The sequence below is a fragment of the Rana temporaria genome, chromosome 1 (assembly GCF_905171775.1).
Source record: "Rana temporaria chromosome 1, aRanTem1.1, whole genome shotgun sequence".
Classification (NCBI taxonomy): Eukaryota; Metazoa; Chordata; class Amphibia; order Anura; family Ranidae; genus Rana; species Rana temporaria.
Genome location: NC_053489.1, coordinates 358,602,314 through 358,624,514, shown reverse-complemented (window position 1 = coordinate 358,624,514; position 22,201 = coordinate 358,602,314). Strand labels below are relative to the sequence as shown.

The window sequence follows — 22,201 nt, the reverse complement described above, 5'->3', positions numbered from 1 at the left end:
GACTAATGCCGCGTACACACAATCGGAAATTCCGACAAGAAAAACTGAATGAGCAATTTACGACGATTCCCGAACGTACGCGCGAACGACGCAGAGAATTTACGTTTACGTAAGCGTAAACTTGCCCCTGCTAATATGAGGGGCAAGTTTACGTAGGTCCGTCGTATGCCATGTTAAGTATGGCGTCGGGTCAGCGTCGGCTTGTTCCGTCGGTTAGGTCGTTTTCCTAAGTCATCCGCGAATACGACTTTACGTCAATGACGCCCACGTCGGCGTCATTGACGTTTTCCGTCGAGAACTGGAGCATGCGCACTGGGCTATTTTAAGCCCGGCGCATGCGCAGTTCGATCGGCATGGGGGCGCGCTTAATTTAAATACCAGCCGCCCCCTTTGAATTACGCGTCCTTACGCCGGGCCAATTATACTACGCCGACGCAAATTACGAAGCAAGTGCTTGGAGAATACGGCACTTGCTCCAGTAAGTTGCGGCGGCTTGGTGTAAATGGCTTAGGCTACGCCGCCGCAGATTCTACAAGAATCTGGCCCACTGTTTCTCTTTCTTAAGATCAGAGCACAGGTTTGTAGACAGAGTAAGGTTCACATGTATGTGTGTGCCCTGCACCACCACCCCGCAGAGGATCCCACAATCTCCAGCCCAGATTGTCATTTAGCGGAAAGCCTATAATGAACTTTCTTCTGGAGTTCTCCACAGTGTGGTGAGGTGTTAGGAGGTTGGGGGACCCACAACATTTTTTGTCTTCATGTTGAAAATACTGCAACTCCTGACCTTATTCACCCCCATTGATGTATTTAAAGGTTTCAAACATGTCTCTCCTTTCCCTTCTTGCCTCCAGACTGTACAAATGTAATTCCTGACGTCTCTCTTGCTGTATTTTATCCCTCAGACTGTCACAGTCTAGCTTGCAGATTTCTGTTTGTGAAATTCTTACCTCTTTTCTGCAGTATTCTGCTAGATCTCTGACTTCATTTCACATGTGCTGCTGGCTTCTCTGCTCACCTTTGTGCATCGTCTGCTCTACTGTTGATTTATATCCTTTTCCCTTTTTTTACTTGATGGGTCGCCTCCTTATTTCCCTATATATACACACACGTGTTCCTTGCCTGAGCAACTTTACAGTTCTCTGAGCTCTTGGTCCCTATCATTACAAATATTCTGTGTTTGACTTCCTGTGTACCGACCCCAGCTTGTCTAACGTGTGTGCTTGTCTGACGCCCACTTTCACCTCATCTTGTGTCTTGGATTTCCTTCTGTCTCTTGCCGTTTGTACTCGAGTGGTCTCCAAATTTACAGCTGGGCATACCTGAGGGCTGCAACCTGGTTCCAGCTTGCTGCAAGTCTATCTCCACCATCAGAGGCCCTTGTGAAAAAGCAGGCTGGGGCTTAGACACCGCACCCTGGGGACCCAAAGTTGGCAATCTACAAAGGCTCACTACCATTGAAACCTGACCGTTTGCTCAGGTCATGAGCTACTTGGAGACACTGTGAATATTATATATACCAAAGTATATATGCACTTGTGCCAAACTAGGATAAATATTAAAGAGATATGGTGCAGCAGCTGTTGCAAACAAATGAGCTAATAAAGTGTTAAGTGATCCACTGGGGTGACTGTGAAGAAAACTGCGCTGTGAACAACTGCATATCAGTGAAATAATACATGATATATTATGTATAAATGTGAAAAAATTAATCTAGGATTGAGTCCATTTCATATAAAATTAACAAGCAAATGCAAAAAAATCCTCTGTGAGCAAAAAATTGTGACATCCAATGTAAAAAAAATGATTTCAGGTGTATAGGATCATCCTAGTATTAAAGTGGAGTTCCAGCCTTTTAATGTTTATTAAAAGTCAGCAGCTACAAAAAGTATAGCTTCTGACTTTTAATAAACAGACACTTACCTGTTCCACGGTCCAGCGATGCGGCCGCATTCACACTCTGGGCACCCGGCCGTGACAGCTTTCGGCTTCAATGTGAATCGGCTTCAACGTGAATCGTGCTGCACTCCCGGAGTGGACAGGCGATCTCCTGGGACCTGTCACGTGTCCCAGGAGATCGCCTAAAGGGAGGGTCCGCCTAGGGACAGAGGAGGAGTCGCCTAGGTGGCCACTTAGTGGAAGTAGGAACTGGAACAGGAAGTCCCACTCCTAACAAAGTCCCCACTCCCCCCCCCCCAAATGTGGCATGTAAGGGGGCGAGAAGTGCTTAAAGCGGAAGTTCCACTTTTGGGTGGAACTCCACTTTAATGAACCGTAGAGGTTGATGTATATCATAGACAGCATAAGCGAAGAATTTCCAGTGGGACACCAGTACAGGATAAGGTAAAAATTCCAACTCACCGGACATTGTTGACCCTATTTGCCGTATGGCAAGAGGAGTCAAATCAGGCTTAGTGGTCTCCATGACCGGAAAAGGGACAGAAAATGACCGATCCTCACGTCCCCTCCTGACGATGATGCGCGGTTCCGACACTGAGGTCTCTTTGTAATCAGGATACGAAAGCAAAGAAAAAACAGAGATCCTCATAGCTTAAATTGTTCCAAATTGTTTATTGAATCTAACTGCGAGGTTACAGCTACTAGACATGTGCAATTCATTAGTTCCGAATTAGTTTAACAAATTTTGACAAATTAGTTCATTCCGAATTTTTCAATTTCTGAATTTTCGAAAATTTGAAAATTCTAAATTTCGGAAATTCGGAAAATTAAAAATTTTGAAAATTCAGAATTTTGGAAATTTGAAACTTCGGGAATTCGGAAAAAATAAGAAATTTCAGAAATTAGAAAATTTAGAAGTTTGAAAATTCTAAATTAGGAAATTAAAATTTCGGAAATTAGAAAATTCGAGATTTTGAAAATTCAAAAATAGACACACTCCTATATCTTGTGGACAGCCTTCCCAGAAGCGTTTAAGCTGTTATAGCTGTAAAGGGTGGGCCAAATCAATATTGAACCCTACGGACTAATGCCGCGTACACACAATCGGAAATTCCGACAAGAAAAACGTGGATTTTTTTCAGACGGAATTTTTTTTTTTTTTTTTTTAAAGGAAAATTTTTATTGAGTATTTATGCATTACAGAATTGTTTATAGTAAAGCAGTACATACGGTGGTAAATATGTAACATATCATAAACAAGCTATTCAAATTAGGGACAACAGAATAAAACCCCTGCAGTGAAAATATTCATATGCTTTTTAGAAATAAAAGACGTGTAAATTAGGGTAACTGTTCTATAAACCTTATGAAAGGACAATCAAAATAAGACAGAACATCCTTAATCAGATAACACTTCAGAGAATGAGAAGTGGCTTCCCCCATCCCACCCACCCCGTAAAGGGAACAATCTGTGGGTGACATGTAGGGGACGAAACCCCAAAGTGAGAAGGTTTCTTTCTCAAAAATATCAGCACACACTTGCCTAGTGCTGCTTTGTACCTAACTCAATGGTTCCCTTCTGCTCTTGGGAGGACACTATAGGGAAGCGGTGGGGGGGAACAATGGCTAAGCGGGGGGTGAGAATTCCGGTTAACCGACATTCCCTCTCCCCGGTGTTGTTGAAGGATCTGTAGGACTGGGGATCGCTGATTGTGCAAGGGAGTCTATGTAATGCAACCAATTTGCCCATGTGTGTCTGTATTTTTCATGTGAATCTTTAGCTTGATGGATTAGTCTTTCCATTTCTTCTGTTTTGTTTACCCTTTTCAGCCAGTCATCAATTGTCGGGGGGGTTTTGGATCTCCAGTACAGAGGGATACATTGTGTGGCCGCGTTCACTAGATGGAGCGCCAGAGAATGTTGATATTTCGATTTTGTTATGGGAGAGTGATGTAGTAAAAATTGTTCCGGGGAAAAAGCTATCGGCAGAGTGGTGACCTGGACTATGCGCTCGTGTACCGTTTTCCAGAATTGAGTCAATGAGGGGCATTCCCACCAAATATGTAGGAATGAGCCCTCTGCTCCCTCACATCTCCAGCAATTTGAGGACACTGTCGGGTAAATTTTATGTAGCTTGTCAGGTGTCCGGTACCATCTAGTGCATATTTTAAATCTATTTTCTTGTGCTGTTACACTGATAGAGCCTTTATGTGTGTATTCCCAAGTGAGTTTCCAGTCCTCGTCAGATAGATGTAAGGTAAGGTCGGTATCCCAGGCAGTTCGGGTATTAGTGATGAGAACTTTATCCTGGGAAAGCAAGGAGTATAAACTCGAGATCAGATGGCGCATAGGTTCCCTGGAAGCACATATTTGCTCCAGAGGTGACAGATCTCTACACCACGACGATTTTGACTGGGTAGAGCTAAAGAAGTGTTTAAATTGAAGGTATTTAAAAACTGAAATGGAAATGTGTGGAAGCTTGGTGACTAGATCCGGATATGCTAAAAAATTGTCATTGTGGTAAAAATGGTGTGCTCGGAGTGTCTGAAGAGTCGCATCCGATACTGGGTGAGTATAGGTTACGTCGGGGGGAAAGTCTGGGCTAAGCGATAGAGGCGTCAGTGGACCTGGAGAGGGGTTTATTTTGAGGGTTTTACATGCCGCTTTAAAATTTAATATCGTGGGCCCGATTAATGGATGTTCTATGCAGTTTTTGGGTATTGAACCAGGTTTTATCCAGGGTAAATGGGAAATGGGAAATTTAAGGTATGCATTTTCCAATTCGACCCAATCTTTGTTAGGCCCATGGAGGTGCCAGTCAACAAGTCTCGTGAGAAGGCAAGCTTTGTGGTAAGTGGATATGTCAGGGATGCCCAGGCCGCCGTTGCATTTTGGTTGGATCAATTTGGCCCAGCTTAGTCTCGGAGCTTTACCTGCCCAGAGAAAATTTCTACAGTGTCTCTTAAATGTGTTAAAAAAGGTCTGTGGGAGCTTAATGGGGATTGCTTGAAGAAGGTATAAAATCCGCGGGAGGACATTCATTTTAAGTACTGCTGCCCTGCCAAACCACGAAATTCTTCCCTTGTTCCAATCCGACATGTCTGTCTTGATGGACGTCAGGGCAGGCAGAAAGTTGAGATCGAACAGTTTTTTTAGGTTTTTCGGGATCTTAATACCTAAGTATGTGATATACTCTGTTTCCCACTTAAAGGGAATTTTTTTTTTACATAAGTCTATTGTTGTGGTCGGCAGGGTAACGTTTAGCGCTATTGATTTATCAAAATTAATTTGGAGATTGGATAATGAGTTGAATAATTTGAAATCTAATAGGAGGTTAGGAATCGAAGTGATTGGGTCTGAGAGGAACATCAGAACATCGTCCGCATATGCGGCAATCTTATACTGTTTCCCCCGGACCTCAATCCCCCTAATAGCGGCATTGGCCTGCAATCTTCTGAGGAGGGGTTCCATTAAAAGGATGAAAATGAGGGGGGAAAGACGGCAACCCTGACGAGTTCCAATGGCTATGGAGAAGGCACTCGATAGGTGGCCGTTGACTCTGATCCGCGCCGATGGAGCAGAGTATAGCATCAGGATCATTTGGACAAGACGAGCCGGTAAACCAATTCTATACAGCACCGCTGTCATGTAATCCCAGGCCACTCTATCGAATGCCTTCTCAGCATCTAGGGATAAAAAGAATCCAGCTTTATTAGACGTTGTTAGCCAATGGTGTATGTTGAGAGCTTTGGTGGTGTTGTCCCTGGCTTCTCTACCTGGGACAAACCCCACCTGCTCTGTTGAAATTAGACTGGGGATCAGTGGAATAAGACGGTTGGCTATTATTTTGGCATATAGTTTAATGTCCACATTTAGTAGTGAGATTGGGCGATAGTTGGGAACGTGGGTAGTATCTTTACCTGGCTTGGGGATTAAAGAAATATGCGCTTCCAGGAGGTCTTTGTTGTAGGATGGGGAGTCAATGACGGCATTAAAAGTTGTCAAAAAATTTGGTAGTAATAGGTCGGTAAAGGTTTTGTAATAGCTGACCGGCAAGCCATCCGGACCTGGGCTTTTCCCAGGTTTGAGTTGTTTCAATGCTTGGGTGGCTTCTTCCAAGGAGATTGGGGAGCCAAGATCCTTAATGTCTTCGGGTGTGGAATAGGATGGACAATGTTCGGCTAAAAAATCCTCAATCAAGGTCTTTCTATTAGGCATTGTAAGTGGTGATGATGGTGGTTGTAAATTGTATAGGCCCGATAGATATTTTAAGAACTGTTCAGCAATTTCATTATTGGTTACAATGGAATTACCGGCCGCTGTTGTAATATTGTTAATGGTATAAGAGGCTTTTTTCTTTTGTAGGGCGGCGGCCAAAAGTTTGCCCGACTTATTACCATGTTCGTAGAACAGTTTGTTAGTTAGGGTATATCTACGTATAAGCCTTTTCCTAATTTCCCCAAGAAGTTCCTCTCTTGCTTTCACTAAGTCTTCTTGTACCTGGGATGCTAACGTACGTTTGTGTGTAAGTTCCAAGGCTTTGATCCTGTCAGACAACTCAACAATCCGTGCTTTGCGTAATCTAGCCCTTTTAGCCATTATGGAGATGAACGATCCTCGAACCACACATTTGTGTGCAGCCCACACCAGTGGAGAGGGGGAATCTTCTATTGTGTTTTCTCGAAAGTAATCAGATAAGACCTTCGAGATGCTCGTAATGTTGGACTTGTCTAACAGGATGGAGTCATCTAGTCTCCAGATGGGTGATCTGGCCCGGTGAGAGGGGATTGAAAGTGTGATAGTTATTGGGTGGTGGTCGGACAATAGCATGGGATCTATGGTTGCATCCACCAGTACGGTGAGGTCGGCCTGTGATATGAAGAAGTGGTCAATCCTTGAGTATTTCTTGTGTAAGGGGGAGTAATATGTGAAGTCTTTTACATTGGGGTGGAGGGTACGCCAAGCGTCATGAAGGGACAATGTGGTTAGGCTAGATTTGATTGTCCTAAGGGCATTAAATTTAATACATGAAGATCCATTGGACGTATCTAGAGTCGGCTGCAATGGGACATTAAAATCTCCGCCCAAGATAAGTGTACCTCTTTGGAAGGCCGTCAATTGGTATGTTACAGAGCGGAAGAAGGCTACTTGTTTCGTGTTTGGTGCGTATATGCTCGCGATTGTGTATGTTAGGTTATGAAGAGAACCGCGGATAAAAATGAACCTGCCATTTGGGTCTCTTAGAATTTCTTCAACCTGAAAGGGACAACGCCGGGAAATCAGGATCGACACTCCCTTAGATTTCGCTGTATTGTTAGGGGCGTGATATACCAAGGGGAAATTTCTATCGGTAAGTTTTGGAATTCCGTCAGATCGAAAATGAGTTTCTTGTAGAAGTGCAATGTGAATTTTTTCCTTCCATAATGTATACAATAGGCGTGATCGCTTTTCAGGGGTATTCAAGCCACGGGTGTTTAGGGAATATAATTTGATCCGATCCAAGGATCCTCCCGTCTTATCCTTAAATGAAGGGTTCAGGGTTGTGGTCATTTTGTGTTGTGGGGGATCCTTGATGGGGGGGGAGAGGGGTAAAACACTGGGAAGGGTCTGGGCGGGATAGGGGTATCCCAAGAGGTATCAGAGGGAACTGTAGTGTTACACAGAAGTCTAGTGGAGGGTCTCCAACCTCCTGTAATTACAATAACCGATTAAGTGGTGGAATGTACTTCACCCACTTCCTATATTTACAAATTAATCGGATTAGTATGGTGAGCACCCTGCTCCCACCCTCCCGAGGGGGCCTAGAAGCACAGGTGCACCACCGTTGTGGGGTTAACCAATACCAAGACAATGGAATGAAACAATACTGAAATACTTAAATATGGTTTCGAAAACTGATCTGCGATTGGAGATAACAAAAATTCAGACATGTCCGTGCCACCCCAGAATAGAGTCATGCTGAGAGAAGGCAGATATTGTGAGTATAAATTTGAATAGCACTGAGTGCAGCAATAATAAGTATTACTTTGCGCACCTTGCCAAGAATCGGTGTGTTGCTTTTGGGGGGTCTCTCAGAATGAGTCCATTTGTCCGAGGGGCATGAATAATGTATATCTTTACTCAACACCTAAATGGGTATGTAATCCCAACCTCCCTGATATCTTTTCAGGACTGACAGACCATCCTCCTCCCTGTTAGGTTAACAACTCGGGATAACCTTCCTCCCCCATAAGGGAACACATTGTTTACCCTGGTTAAAGTTAACTACATCCACTTATTACCCTTTATCTATACTATGAACCGTGTATAACCTTATTTAAAACTTATCTGTATGAAACGTCAAGTCTCTGAGGCAGTCTTTGTGGCAAAAACCGATCCAATAGAGGTCTGTTATACTTCTATCGAAGGCTTGTATCTTCGATTAGGGTGTCATCCGATGAGTATCGCGTTGACCTCTCTTGACTGGTCACCTCAGTTGACGAAGGTCTAAAAGTTGGGCGATATGACCTCAGAAAGTGTTGGGGAGAAACGTTACTTCCCTTATTCTCAGTTGTCGATCCTGGCCCTTCGGGCATCCGGGGGGGTCAACTGATCTTGATCCCTTCTTGCTCCACGTGAGCCTTGGGGATGTCTTGGGGTGGATGGGGATCTCCTCCTTCGGAAATTCGTCGTTTGGGTCTCCATAGGTGTTTCAGGCGGTTTGCCCCATCTGCCTACCGAGCGGCGGTATGGTGCATACCAATCTGGTACAGAGATTGGTGGTAAGCCGAGTGTCTCACAAAACTTGGGGAGATCTTCCGGCACTCTTAAAGATGCGTTGCGGCCTTGGTGGGATGCAGCTAGGCAAAAAGGGAACTTCCACTTATATCTAATTCCTCTCGATATTAAGGCTTCCAAAAGTGGTTTGAGGTCACGTCTGTGTTGAAGAGTTATTCCTGAGAGGTCTTGATACAATTGAACTGTGGTCTCACCGCAATAAAGCCTTTGGCCCCTTGCTCGGCGTAGTATTTCTTCTTTTAGCTTAAAGTCAATTAGGCAGCAAATTATATCTCTAGGGGGATCCGTGTCTTTTCCCCGGGGACGAAGAGCGCGATGGATCCGTTCGAAATTAATGGCTGCTTGCCGAGGTTTCTCTAGTATGGAGTTAAACAGGGCAGTAATTTCAGTTTGGACTTGTTCTCCTTCAACTGATTCGGGTAGCCCCCTCACACGCAAATTTCGGCGACGGCCCCTGTTGTCCAGATCTTCCACTTGACGGTTCACTTCCCTCAGCTGGAGGGTATGGTCGTCGATTTTTCTTGTTGATTTCTGGAGAACTGTATCGTGTTCATCCAGTGTCTGTTCGGTGCGAGTGACCCTATCAGATAGTGAGCGCAGGTCAATGCGGAGCTCGGCAATGGCCGCCGATAGGGTGTCTTTGATATCTGCTGCCACCGCTTTCAGATCTGTAATACTGAGGTGTGAACCTGTGGTGGGCTCCGAATCGCTCTGGCCTCTACCCAGTGGCGGGGGAGGCACTGCATCTGATGCACTAAGCACTATATCTGCTTGGTCCTGTGCGGTGTTGTGTGTTAGATCTTGAGGGGAACCCCGGCGTGTCTGCGCCATGTTTCCTCGGGGTGTGCGAAAAACTTCTGGAGTGTTCTGGTTTTGTGCCCCGGCGTGTCTACGTGGGGAACGGGACCGAGAGCCTGAGGAACCACGGGAGGCAGTCCCCATGTTATCCAGTCTGTCAGGTAGTTTTGCTATTTATGACAGGCAGTTCTCTCCCCAGGGGCAGTTAGGAATGGTTAAATTGTGGGTATTCCTGACAATGGATGGCAGAAGTGTTGAGTATTAGCAGGGAGGGGGGAGCGGTGTACTAGATATTGGGTTATCTGTGGGTGAATCAATATGGCCGCAGACCTGAGGGCTTATATGAGTCTCCAGCCCTTCCTACAGTACATACCGGGTGTTGTTGGTGCTGCTAGCGTCCCCTGATTTCCGGGTGTCCGTTTCACTGGATGGGGGAACGTTGGGGAGTCTGGAGGAGTAAGTTTATGAGGGAGAGGTCACCCCTGTGAGGATCAGTATGGCCGCCGACTCTGGCTGCTGGCCGAATTTGCGGCTTTTCAGGTGGTTGGTGCCTGGAAAAGTGTTCTGTGGCGGTGTCCTCGGGTCCCCCTGTCACTGTTCCGGGTGTTGGTAAGGTGTTAGAGAGCAAGGGGGAGTCTGTGGAGTCGCCTAGAGCCGTTTCTGCTATGTCCAGTATGGCCGCTGTCCTCCGCTCCGCGACTAGGCCCAAGCCGCGGTGTTTCCTAAGGCGCTTCCCCCGGTCCGGAGCGGTGTTTTTCGGCGGTTTCGGGCGTTGACAGTTTGCGGTCCGGTGCCACTCGGGATGTGTGGAGGGTGGTTGCGCCGAGGTTGTGAGGTGGTTTTTGGAGAAAATTGAGGTTATTAAGTGCCGCAAAATCCGATGTGTTTTTCTGAGGTGGCAGGAGCGCTGCACTTAAGCGTCCATCTTCCTTGCCGGCTTGGCCACGCCCCTTCAACGCAGTGACGTACAACACTATGACGAGCTGAGAAAAATTAAGTTCAATGATTCCGAACATGTGTCGACTTGATTCTGAGCATCTCTCAAGTTTTTGCTGTCCGAAATTCTGACAGAAAAAGTCCGATGGGGCCTACACACGGTCGGAATTTCCGACCAAAAGCTCACATCGAACTTTTCTTGTCGGTCGATCGTGTGTACGCGGCATAAGATTAGGATGCCATTAAAGTTCATGTGCGTGTAAAGGTAGGCCTCCCATTACTTTTGGTAATATAGTGTATGTAAACAAGGAACATATTGACAGCAGAGGAGAGCAAAAGAAAAAAGGTCACCAGTCTACTGCTGTTCCTTCACTGTCTAACTGTGGTACAGGTCAGGGGGAAGGGTAGGGTTCAAACTGTATTGTTTAACTGCAATAAAAAAGAGTTAGGGCTGTGTAATAATTATAGAACAAGATGAATACAAATACTAATCCTAAGTGCACAATTTGGAGCATGTTATTTAGGGTGTAACATGTAACATACTCGTGTTCCTCTCCTCGATAATCCCTTCCTGTAATTTGTGAATGAAGAAACAACAAGTCCCATCTGCCATTGCGGCCAATGGCTTGTAATTCTTCAATGAACTGGTTCATTGACTGGATCTCTTCCCCCAGCTTTTTAACAGAAAGCCCATACAGAGGTAGTGTCTGCAGGAGCCAGACATTGCATCCATGATCCACTGATCATGGGTACAGTGCTTTGCAGGATCCCTTAGGAAAAAAATTATAAATGCACATTTTTTTTTACTGCACAAATATGTGCATTTATTATTTTTTCCTTTAGGCTAGGTTCACACTAATGTGAATTGGAATGCGGGTTTTCCCCACAACCAATTCGCATGTCATGAGATTGTGACCTGCTCTCTATGGAGCTGGTTCACACATCGGAGCGAATTGCGCAGGAGTCCAGTGCATCTTCTGGTCTGTTTCAGGTCCGAATTCAGCCAAAATCGGTCCTGAATCGGTAAACAGGGATGCACCGGACCCTTGCTGTGAGCCGCTCCGTGCTGTGGTTGACTGGGTTCACACTTGAGAACAGCAGGAGCCCTGAGCATCTCCATTCATCGTTTCAGGTCCGATTTCAGGCCGAATTTTGGACGCACTGTGCAATTGGCACCAAAGCAACTGCGGAGATGTGTTAACCGGCTCCATAGAGAGCCGGAAACAAACTCCGGCTATGCGATTGGGTTTTCGGAAACCTGCATCCAATTTGCAATAGTGTGAACCCAGCCTTAAACGTTGTTTTAGTTGCTTTCCTGGATACATTTGAGTACAAAATAATGCTTGCAGCAGTTTTGCATGCAGATAACAACAAAACCTGGGGAATATAGAAATTATATTGAAAGCCATGGGAGGCTATCAGCTGACCCAGGAAGGAGGTGTAAATTGAAAATAGGAGCGGTCCAAGAACAGAACCTTGGGGGACCCCAACGGAGAAAATAGGAGGTGCGGAGGAAGTAATTGCAAGTGACACTGAATGGGGCAGAAGGAATGGGTAGGATGAGAGCCATTGAAGAGCACAGTCTCTGGGACCAAAGGAGTATCGTTTTTTTTGAGGAGTGGGTGGTCAACCGTATCAAAGGCAGCTGAAAGGTCCATAAGTAGAAGTACAGAATAGTGTCCATTGGTTTTTGCTGTTTTTGTGGAGTGTTGAAATCCAGACTGAAGGTGATCAAGAAGGTTATTCTTAATGAGGTGGTCACTCAGTTGGTTATAGACCAGACGTGCAAGGAGATAGGTCATAGATTGGTAAGGTCCAAAGATGGCTTTTTAAGTCTGGAGGTGACTAGTGACTGTTTTAGAGAGTTGAGGAAGATGCCAGAAAAAAGAGAGATTGAATATGTGGGTTAGGAAGTATAGGATAGAGTCAGAGGCTGACTGTAGTATTTGGGAGGGAACAGGGACAGGGGACAAGTAGTTTACTGGTTTACTTCCCTATTACGTGATGGCACCTGTTATGGAGTTTCAGGCTCGTAGTTGGGGGAGTGTAGCCCAGAAAACATGGGTGAGCCTTGTGAATGTAATGTGAAAATGTGAATACTGGTGGTGGTGGCTTTTCAGATTTACATACATAAGCTACAGCAACTGGGAGTGTTAATAACCCCCCCCCCCTTCCCAGTGCTGCAGGCATATGCCATATGACGGTGGCAGCCAAAGGCTTATTTTTTGTTTTTAGATACAGTGTAACTGTAAAAACCTGTATAGAATTTGCCTAGGTTGGAGAGATTTTATGGGAATAAAAAGATGACTTAAAGAGGAACTTCAGTAATTTTTCAATCTTTCAATCTTTTAAATCCTCTGCCCTTGTTGTTTGAACTTTGGATAGTAAAATTTTTTTTTTCTGCCAGTAAATACTATACAGCCCACTTCCTGTTGCTTGTCTGGTAAAAAGCCTAGGCTTATGACATCATGCACAGCTCTCTCTCTCTCACTCTCATTAGAGTTTGCCAGGTAGGAAGGGGGATGAGTCATAAGAGGGCTGCAGAGCTGGAGGTGTGCCTCTGCGTCTCTGTGTAAATCCAGAAAGTGAGCAGACAGCAGCTTCAGCTGCCCACAGTTAAAATGGATGCAGCCAGACTCAGTGGAGGGAGATTTCTGCAGCATATTTGGCAAGTACAAAATCACAGTATATATAAAATAATATGCAAAGTGGTTGGAGGGAAGATTCAGAATGGCAAAGATGTTTTTATTACAGATTATGTGAGCAGATTGCAGTTCCTCTTTAGCCAAGCTTGTGTAGAGAAAACTGTTTCTGAGATGATAATCTTACATTATGATTATTTCTGTTTTGCTTCAGAATGAAAGGATTATCTCTCCCATGGAGAAGGCAGGACACTTCGCTACGTTCCTCTTTTTCCCTTGGACAGCCTCCTCCACTGCCCTCGCCCTATTTCATGACAACTGCTCACACATGTTGAGAGACCCACATACAGAGATATTAAATAATATAATAATGAAATGTTTCCAGTTTATTGCCATATTCTATTTATCATGTACACAGCTATTATATTTTTCCTTTCTCTTTTACTGACAAAAATTTAAAATGTATCTGAGTATTAAAACAACTTTGCAACAAAATAAAAAAAAAGATTAACAGGGTAAAAATAAAATCAATGGTAAAAATGTTTTGTAAAGCTTCTTAATGTAATGTTAAAAGATGATGTGATTATAGGTCAGTATTAAGTTGCATAAAATGTAGATCAGAAACCATGTACAAGCTCACAGTCTATCCCATCCAAATACTCACAAAATAGTATTTAAAATTGTTAACTGTAAGGCTGATTTTACTAGGCATATATAGAATGAACCAGTAAGAATCTTAATACTAGTTTATTTTGGCAGAGAGATTTGTTTTTTGGAGCGGTATTTGTTAAATAAACATTAACTGGTAGAGATCCTATGTGGCGTAATATTTACATTGTGTTGACCACCTCATATATATTACCTCACATTTTTTTTACCCAAATTGAGAGGTCTTTTTTTGAAGAGGTCAGCACTACATTAAAAAAAATAAATGTATTATACAAAATTCTATTTAGATAAAATGACAGAAAAATATAGGGGCCTCCAATACTTTGCATAAAATAGTCCCAAAAAGGCTTAGTAGTTACCCTATGTGGACACATATATTTTTAAGTTATTATTTTTTTGTAGCTACCTCCAGAGTCTATGTTTCACAGATTTCTTATCCACGTCTTCAGTCCAGTATTTTTCAAACATACTGGGCCAGATTCTCAAAGGCGTTACGACGGCGCAAAGCCATTTGCGCCGGCATAAGTCCTAATCTGGCCCGGCCTATCTATGCGACTGATTGTTAGAATCAGTTACGCATAGATATCCCTTAGATCTGACAAGCGTAAGGCTCTTACGCTGTCAGATCTTAAATGCATTTTTTTTTCTCACCGATAGGTGTCGCCGACGTCGTTTTCCCCCGTCGCTTATGTAAATGAGCAATTTACGACGATTCCCGAACGTACGCGCGAACGACGCAGAGAATTTACGTTTACGTAAGCGTAAACTTGCCCCTGCTAATATGAGGGGCAAGTTTACGTAGGTCCGTCGTATGCCATGTTAAGTATGGCGTCGGGTCAGCGTCGGCTTGTTCCGTCGGTTAGGTCGTTTTCCTAAGTCGTCCGCGAATACGACTTTACGTCAATGACGCCCACGTCGGCGTCATTGACGTTTTCCGTCGAGAACTGGAGCATGCGCACTGGGCTATTTTAAGCCCGGCGCATGCGCAGTTCGATCGGCATGGGGGCGCGCTTAATTTAAATACCAGCCGCCCCCTTTGAATTACGCGTCCTTACGCCGGGCCAATTATACTACGCCGACGCAAATTACGAAGCAAGTGCTTGGAGAATACGGCACTTGCTCCAGTAAGTTGCGGCGGCTTGGTGTAAATGGCTTAGGCTACGCCGCCGCAGATTCTACAAGAATCTGGCCCACTGTTTCTCTTTCTTAAGATCAGAGCACAGGTTTGTAGACAGAGTAAGGTTCACATGTATGTGTGTGCCCTGCACCACCACCCCGCAGAGGATCCCACAATCTCCAGCCCAGATTGTCATTTAGCGGAAAGCCTATAATGAACTTTCTTCTGGAGTTCTCCACAGTGTTAGGTGTTAGGAGGTTGGGGGACCCACAACATTTTTTGTCTTCATGTTGAAAATACTGCAACTCCTGACCTTATTCACCCCCATTGATGTATTTAAAGGTTTCGAACATGTCTCTCCTTTCCCTTCTTGCCTCCAGACTGTACAAATGTAATTCCTGACGTCTCTCTTGCTGTATTTTATCCCTCAGACTGTCACAGTCTAGCTTGCAGATTTCTGTTTGTGAAATTCTTACCTCTTTTCTGCAGTATTCTGCTAGATCTCTGACTTCATTTCACATGTGCTGCTGGCTTCTCTGCTCACCTTTGTGCATCGTCTGCTCTACTGTTGATTTATATCCTTTTCCCTTTTTTTACTTGATGGGTCGCCTCCTTATTTCCCTATATATACACACGTGTTCCTTGCCTGAGCAACTTTACAGTTCTCTGAGCTCTTGGTCCCTATCATTACAAATATTCTGTGTTTGACTTCCTGTGTACCGACCCCAGCTTGTCTAACGTGTGTGCTTGTCTGACGCCCACTTTCACCTCATCTTGTGTCTTGGATTTCCTTCTGTCTCTTGCCGTTTGTACTCGAGTGGTCTCCAAATTTACAGCTGGGCATACCTGAGGGCTGCAACCTGGTTCCAGCTTGCTGCAAGTCTATCTCCACCATCAGAGGCTCTTGTGAAAAAGCAGGCTGGGGCTTAGACACCGCACCCTGGGGACCCAAAGTTGGCAATCTACAAAGGCTCACTACCATTGAAACCTGACCGTTTGCTCAGGTCATGAGCTACTTGGAGACACTGTGAATATTATATATACCAAAGTATATATGCACTTGTGCCAAACTAGGATAAATATTAAAGAGATATGGTGCAGCAGCTGTTGCAAACAAATGAGCTAATAAAGTGTTAAGTGATCCACTGGGGTGACTGTGAAGAAAACTGCGCTGTGAACAACTGCATATCAGTGAAATAATACATGATATATTATGTATAAATGTGAAAAAATTAATCTAGGATTGAGTCCATTTCATATAAAATTAACAAGCAAATGCAAAAAAATCCTCTGTGAGCAAAAAATTGTGACATCCAATGTAAAAAAAATGATTTCAGGTGTATAGGATCATCCTAGTATTAAAGTGGAGTTCCAGCCTTTTAATGTTTATTAAAAGTCAGCAGCTACAAAAAGTATAGCTTCTGACTTTTAATAAACAGACACTTACCTGTTCCACGGTCCAGCGATGCGGCCGCATTCACACTCTGGGCACCCGGCCGTGACAGCTTTCGGCTTCATGACCGGGCATGCACTGCACATGCGTGAATCGTGCTGCACTCCCGGAGTGGACAGGCGATCTCCTGGGACCTGTCACGTGTCCCAGGAGATCGCCTAAAGGGAGGGTCCGCCTAGGGACAGAGGAGGAGTCGCCTAGGTGGCCACTTAGTGGAAGTAGGAACTGGAACAGGAAGTCCCACTCCTAACAAAGTCCCCACTCCCCCCCCCCAAATGTGGCATGTAAGGGGGCGAGAAGTGCTTAAAGCGGAAGTTCCACTTTTGGGTGGAACTCCACTTTAATGAACCGTAGAGGTTGATGTATATCATAGACAGCATAAGCGAAGAATTTCCAGTGGGACACCAGTACAGGATAAGGTAAAAATTCCAACTCACCGGACATTGTTGACCCTATTTGCCGTATGGCAAGAGGAGTCAAATCAGGCTTAGTGGTCTCCATGACCGGAAAAGGGACAGAAAATGATCGATCCTCACGTCCCCTCCTGACGATGATGCGCGGTTCCGACACTGAGGTCTCTTTGTAATCAGGATACGAAAGCAAAGAAAAAACAGAGATCCTCATAGCTTAAATTGTTCCAAATTGTTTATTGAATCTAACTGCGAGGTTACAGCTACTAGACATGTGCAATTCATTAGTTCCGAATTAGTTTAACAAATTTTGACAAATTAGTTCATTCCGAATTTTTCAATTTCTGAATTTTCGAAAATTTGAAAATTCTAAATTTCGGAAATTCGGAAAATTAAAAATTTTGAAAATTCAGAATTTTGGAAATTTGAAACTTCGGGAATTCGGAAAAAATAAGAAATTTCAGAAATTAGAAATTAGAAAATTTAGAAGTTTGAAAATTCTAAATTAGGAAATTAAAATTTCGGAAATTAGAAAATTAGAGATTTTGAAAATTCAAAAATAGACACACTCCTATATCTTGTGGACAGCCTTCCCAGAAGCGTTTAAGCTGTTATAGCTGTAAAGGGTGGGCCAAATCAATATTGAACCCTACGGACTAATGCCGCGTACACACAATCGGAAATTCCGACAAGAAAAACGTGGATTTTTTTCAGACGGAATTTATTTTTATTTTTTTTAAAGGAAAATTTTTATTGAGTATTTATGCATTACAGAATTGTTTATAGTAAAGCAGTACATACGGTGGTAAATATGTAACATATCATAAACAAGCTATTCAAATTAGGGACAACAGAATAAAACCCCTGCAGTGAAAATATTCATATGCTTTTTAGAAATAAAAGACGTGTAAATTAGGGTAACTGTTCTATAAACCTTATGAAAGGACAATCAAAATAAGACAGAACATCCTTAATCAGATAACACTTCAGAGAATGAGAAGTGGCTTCCCCCATCCCACCCACCCCGTAAAGGGAACAATCTGTGGGTGACATGTAGGGGACGAAACCCCAAAGTGAGAAGGTTTCTTTCTCAAAAATATCAGCACACACTTGCCTAGTGCTGCTTTGTACCTAACTCAATGGTTCCCTTCTGCTCTTGGGAGGACACTATAGGGAAGCGGTGGGGGGGAACAATGGCTAAGCGGGGGGTGAGAATTCCGGTTAACCGACATTCCCTCTCCCCGGTGTTGTTGAAGGATCTGTAGGACTGGGGATCGCTGATTGTGCAAGGGAGTCTATGTAATGCAACCAATTTGCCCATGTGTGTCTGTATTTTTCATGTGAATCTTTAGCTTGATGGATTAGTCTTTCCATTTCTTCTGTTTTGTTTACCCTTTTCAGCCAGTCATCAATTGTCGGGGGGGTTTTGGATCTCCAGTACAGAGGGATACATTGTGTGGCCGCGTTCACTAGATGGAGCGCCAGAGAATGTTGATATTTCGATTTTGTTATGGGAGAGTGATGTAGTAAAAATTGTTCCGGGGAAAAAGCTATCGGCAGAGTGGTGACCTGGACTATGCGCTCGTGTACCGTTTTCCAGAATTGAGTCAATGAGGGGCATTCCCACCAAATATGTAGGAATGAGCCCTCTGCTCCCTCACATCTCCAGCAATTTGAGGACACTTATGGTAAACAAAAGAAAAGTATGAATGACAATAGTCAAAACAGTTCGGTGTGTACTGTAGCAGCGCTACAAACAGAGTATGCACTCTGAAACAAGTTCTATGGTGACATAGGTATCCCAAATAATGGTGCGGGTGGACAGCGGCAATAAACTGTGTTTTCATCAATCTGTGCTTCTTATCACCAGGAATATTTGTGTTTCACCACGTGGGGGGATATCAACCCCTTATGGGGATGCACTCACCAGACCAAAGGTATAAATCAGCATTGGATACATCAGCCTCTGCCACCAGCCTTGCACTCTCCACAACTCTTGCTTAAGTGTGTCTTGCTCGTATACATATAAAGGAATGAACTTTTGATAGTGTATTATCGTTTAAAAGTTTATTTAGCAAACCCACAGGTCCCCTTACAATATATGCGTACCATAGTGCAATAAAACATAAGCATGAAATGTACTGTGCCTGATTGTAAACAGTAACTGGCGCTCCAGCGCGTTCCTCTGTTCCTGATCCACCAGGCTGACAGTCTGTCGGTCGTTTGATGTTGGCCACACCCTGACGCGTTTCGTCATTGGCTGACTTCGTCTGAGGGTGTGGCTGCAACATTCGGCGACCTGTTAAATAATGGAGCGACTCCCTAGGTACCGCCCCCCTAATGCCGTGATGGCGTCTGTCCCGCGCATGCGTGTTAAGCATCGCGAGGTCCGCGTCAGGCACAGGGCGGAAGTGGGGCGTGTATTCACACTCCTTGTCCAATCCGGACCGGGAACGTGCGATACAGCTTAGTGACGCTGGTCTCGGACGCATTGACGTCCGTGAGGCCAGTGCCAACAGCAGGGCGGAAGTGAGCTCCGAGGCTCATTATCCCGCGCAGTCGCACATTGTGGAATGAAGCCTCTGCCCACAATGGGTCCGGACTTAACACCACAATGTTGTGACAAGTAGGATGCGCGCGCATCTCGATGACGAGAACTGCAGGCGCGCTCATCCTTATCACTTCAGCCAGTCAGTTTATGGTGTCAGAATCTCTCATTGCAAAATCACACACGGATGTTTGTTTTTAAAGAGTGTTCCCCCAAGCGAGAGATCCATACATAAATGTATGCACCTAATAGCTGTGCCATTGGAAACCAGAAAATAAATCATCAATATATATATATAAAACCACATCAATATATATAAAAAAAAACCAAAGGCATCAGTAATAAAACAGACCATACTCAAACATAAATAGATTAATATATAAAGCCTACGTAAGACATAAGCACAATATAAAATCTAAAAAGAAATCTTAAAAGGAAGTCTATATTAATATATGTATAAAACCATATAGATATAAACTCTATATTAAAATGTATGTTTAAAAGGGGGCCCCTTAAATATAAATCAATATAATACATTAATACATAAAAAAATAATAATAAATGTTAAAATACATAACAACCACACTGTGACTAGGAAATCCTTAGTCTAAAAGATGCATAGCTCATATTAATGTGTGCATGTTATGTAAACTCCAAAGAGACATGAGTGACTGGTCAAGGAGCTAAATGTGCTCAGTATCATAATATAGGTTCCAGGAGAACCGGATCTATTGTGGAAATAGCTTATGTGTCACTTATGAAGCAATTAATGTCTAGTTCAATTTTCATGCCTTTAGGCGCAAGCGATTCGGTCAAATAAATCCATTTCGTTTCGCATTTCGATAGTTCACGAACTCTATGGCTTCCTCTCCAATTTTGCATTACATGTTGGACTCCCCAGAATTGTAGTCCGGTTGGATCTTGATTGTGCTTCAATTTGAAATGGAGGGACACATTGTGGTCTTTATATCCTATCTTTATGTTATTAATGTGTTCCATCACCCGTATTCTCATTTTTCTCTTAGTCCTCCCTATATAGAGTAGGCCACAAGGGCATTTCAATGCGTATACAACATGATCAGTGTTGCACGTGATAAACTGCTCTATATCAAATTCCGTATTCTTGGTTGGACAGCCAAATTTCTCCAGTCCTCTCATCGTTCGTGTTACTTCTCTGCATGGTTTACATTTTCTACATGCAAAGAATCCATTTTGATTCCAAAAGGTTTCTGGTTTGGCTGGCGGGTCAAGTACCTTTTTTACCACTCGATCACCATGGTTAGGGGCTTTTTTATAAATAAACTGAGGTTTGGGAGGTAGAAGTGGTCCCAGTTTCTTGTCAAGCAATAATATATGCCAATGTTGATTGAAGATTTCTTCAACTTCTTTGTACTGGGAGTGGAATTGAGACAAAAAACCCCACTCCTTTGTGTTTGTCATTGGTTCGTTGCTAGACTGTTTAGTTAGTAAACATGTTTCTCTTGGGATTTAAAAAATACCTTAGTGGCCAGCTTAGTCCCTTGTCGATATATAGTTACATCTAAAAAATTGATTTCAGTAGCGTTGGATTCAGAGGTAAGCTTAATATTGTTACTGTTGTTATTTAAAACATTTAAAAAGTTTAAAAGTGAGTCAGTAGTGCCTGCCCAAATAAAAATTTTACTGGTTACTGCGGATGTATCGTCTCTTTATTCCATCATACAACATGATGATGCATTACTTGCCCTCAATTGGGCATTAAGCCAAAGAGACGATCTACCGCATAATCAAAAAGTTTTTATTGGAAACGCTTTAGATTTTTGTCTCTCACATAATTTTTTCTGGTATGACAGCCGTTTTTATTCACAAAAAAGAGGAGTAGCTATGGGCGCTAAGTTCGCACCAAGCATTGCGAACCTTTTCATGGCTGAGTGGGAGGACAAGGTGATTTTTAAAGACAGACGGAGTGAATTATTGTTTTATAAACGATACATAGATGATTTGTTTTTTATTTGGGCAGGCACTACTGACTCACTTTTAAACTTTTTAAATGTTTTAAATAACAACAGTAACAATATTAAGCTTACCTCTGAATCCAACGCTACTGAAATCAATTTTTTAGATGTAACTATATATCGACAAGGGACTAAGCTGGCCACTAAGGTATTTTTTAAACCAACTGATAGAAACAGTTATCTCCCTACCACTAGTGGCCACCATCCCCTATGGATTAAAAATATACCCAAAGGCCAAATCATGAGGGTGAAAAGGAACTGTACGGAAGAAGAAAACTTTATTACACAGTCAAAAATTCTAACTGAAAGGTTTGAAGCCAGAGGTTATCACCCTGACACTATGCACAAATTGGTAGAAGAAATACGCACTATCCCAAGAGAAACATGTTTACTAACTAAACAGTCTAGCAACGAACCAATGACAAACACAAAGGAGTGGGGTTTTTTGTCTCAATTCCACTCCCAGTACAAAGAAGTTGAAGAAATCTTCAATCAACATTGGCATATATTATTGCTTGACAAGAAACTGGGACCACTTCTACCTCCCAAACCTCAGTTTATTTATAAAAAAGCCCCTAACCATGGTGATCGAGTGGTAAAAAAGGTACTTGACCCGCCAGCCAAACCAGAAACCTTTTGGAATCAAAATGGATTCTTTGCATGTAGAAAATGTAAACCATGCAGAGAAGTAACACGAACGATGAGAGGACTGGAGAAATTTGGCTGTCCAACCAAGAATACGGAATTTGATATAGAGCAGTTTATCACGTGCAACACTGATCATGTTGTATACGCATTGAAATGCCCTTGTGGCCTACTCTATATAGGGAGGACTAAGAGAAAAATGAGAATACGGGTGATGGAACACATTAATAACATAAAGATAGGATATAAAGACCACAATGTGTCCCTCCATTTCAAATTGAAGCACAATCAAGATCCAACCGGACTACAATTC

The 22,201-nt window shown here is 43.3% G+C and overlaps 1 protein-coding gene across 1 annotated transcript in view; it reads left to right on the top strand.

The window, feature by feature from the left end:
- The window catches only part of LOC120909852 (survival motor neuron protein-like), a 57,276-nt gene extending 43,414 nt beyond the window's left edge, over positions 1–13,862 (top strand). The window contains exon 10 of the mRNA XM_040321601.1: positions 13,267–13,862. The gene's annotated coding sequence lies outside the window, so the exon portion shown is untranslated. The remainder of the gene's footprint in view (positions 1–13,266) is intronic.
- The last annotated feature ends 8,339 nt before the right edge of the window (positions 13,863–22,201 follow it).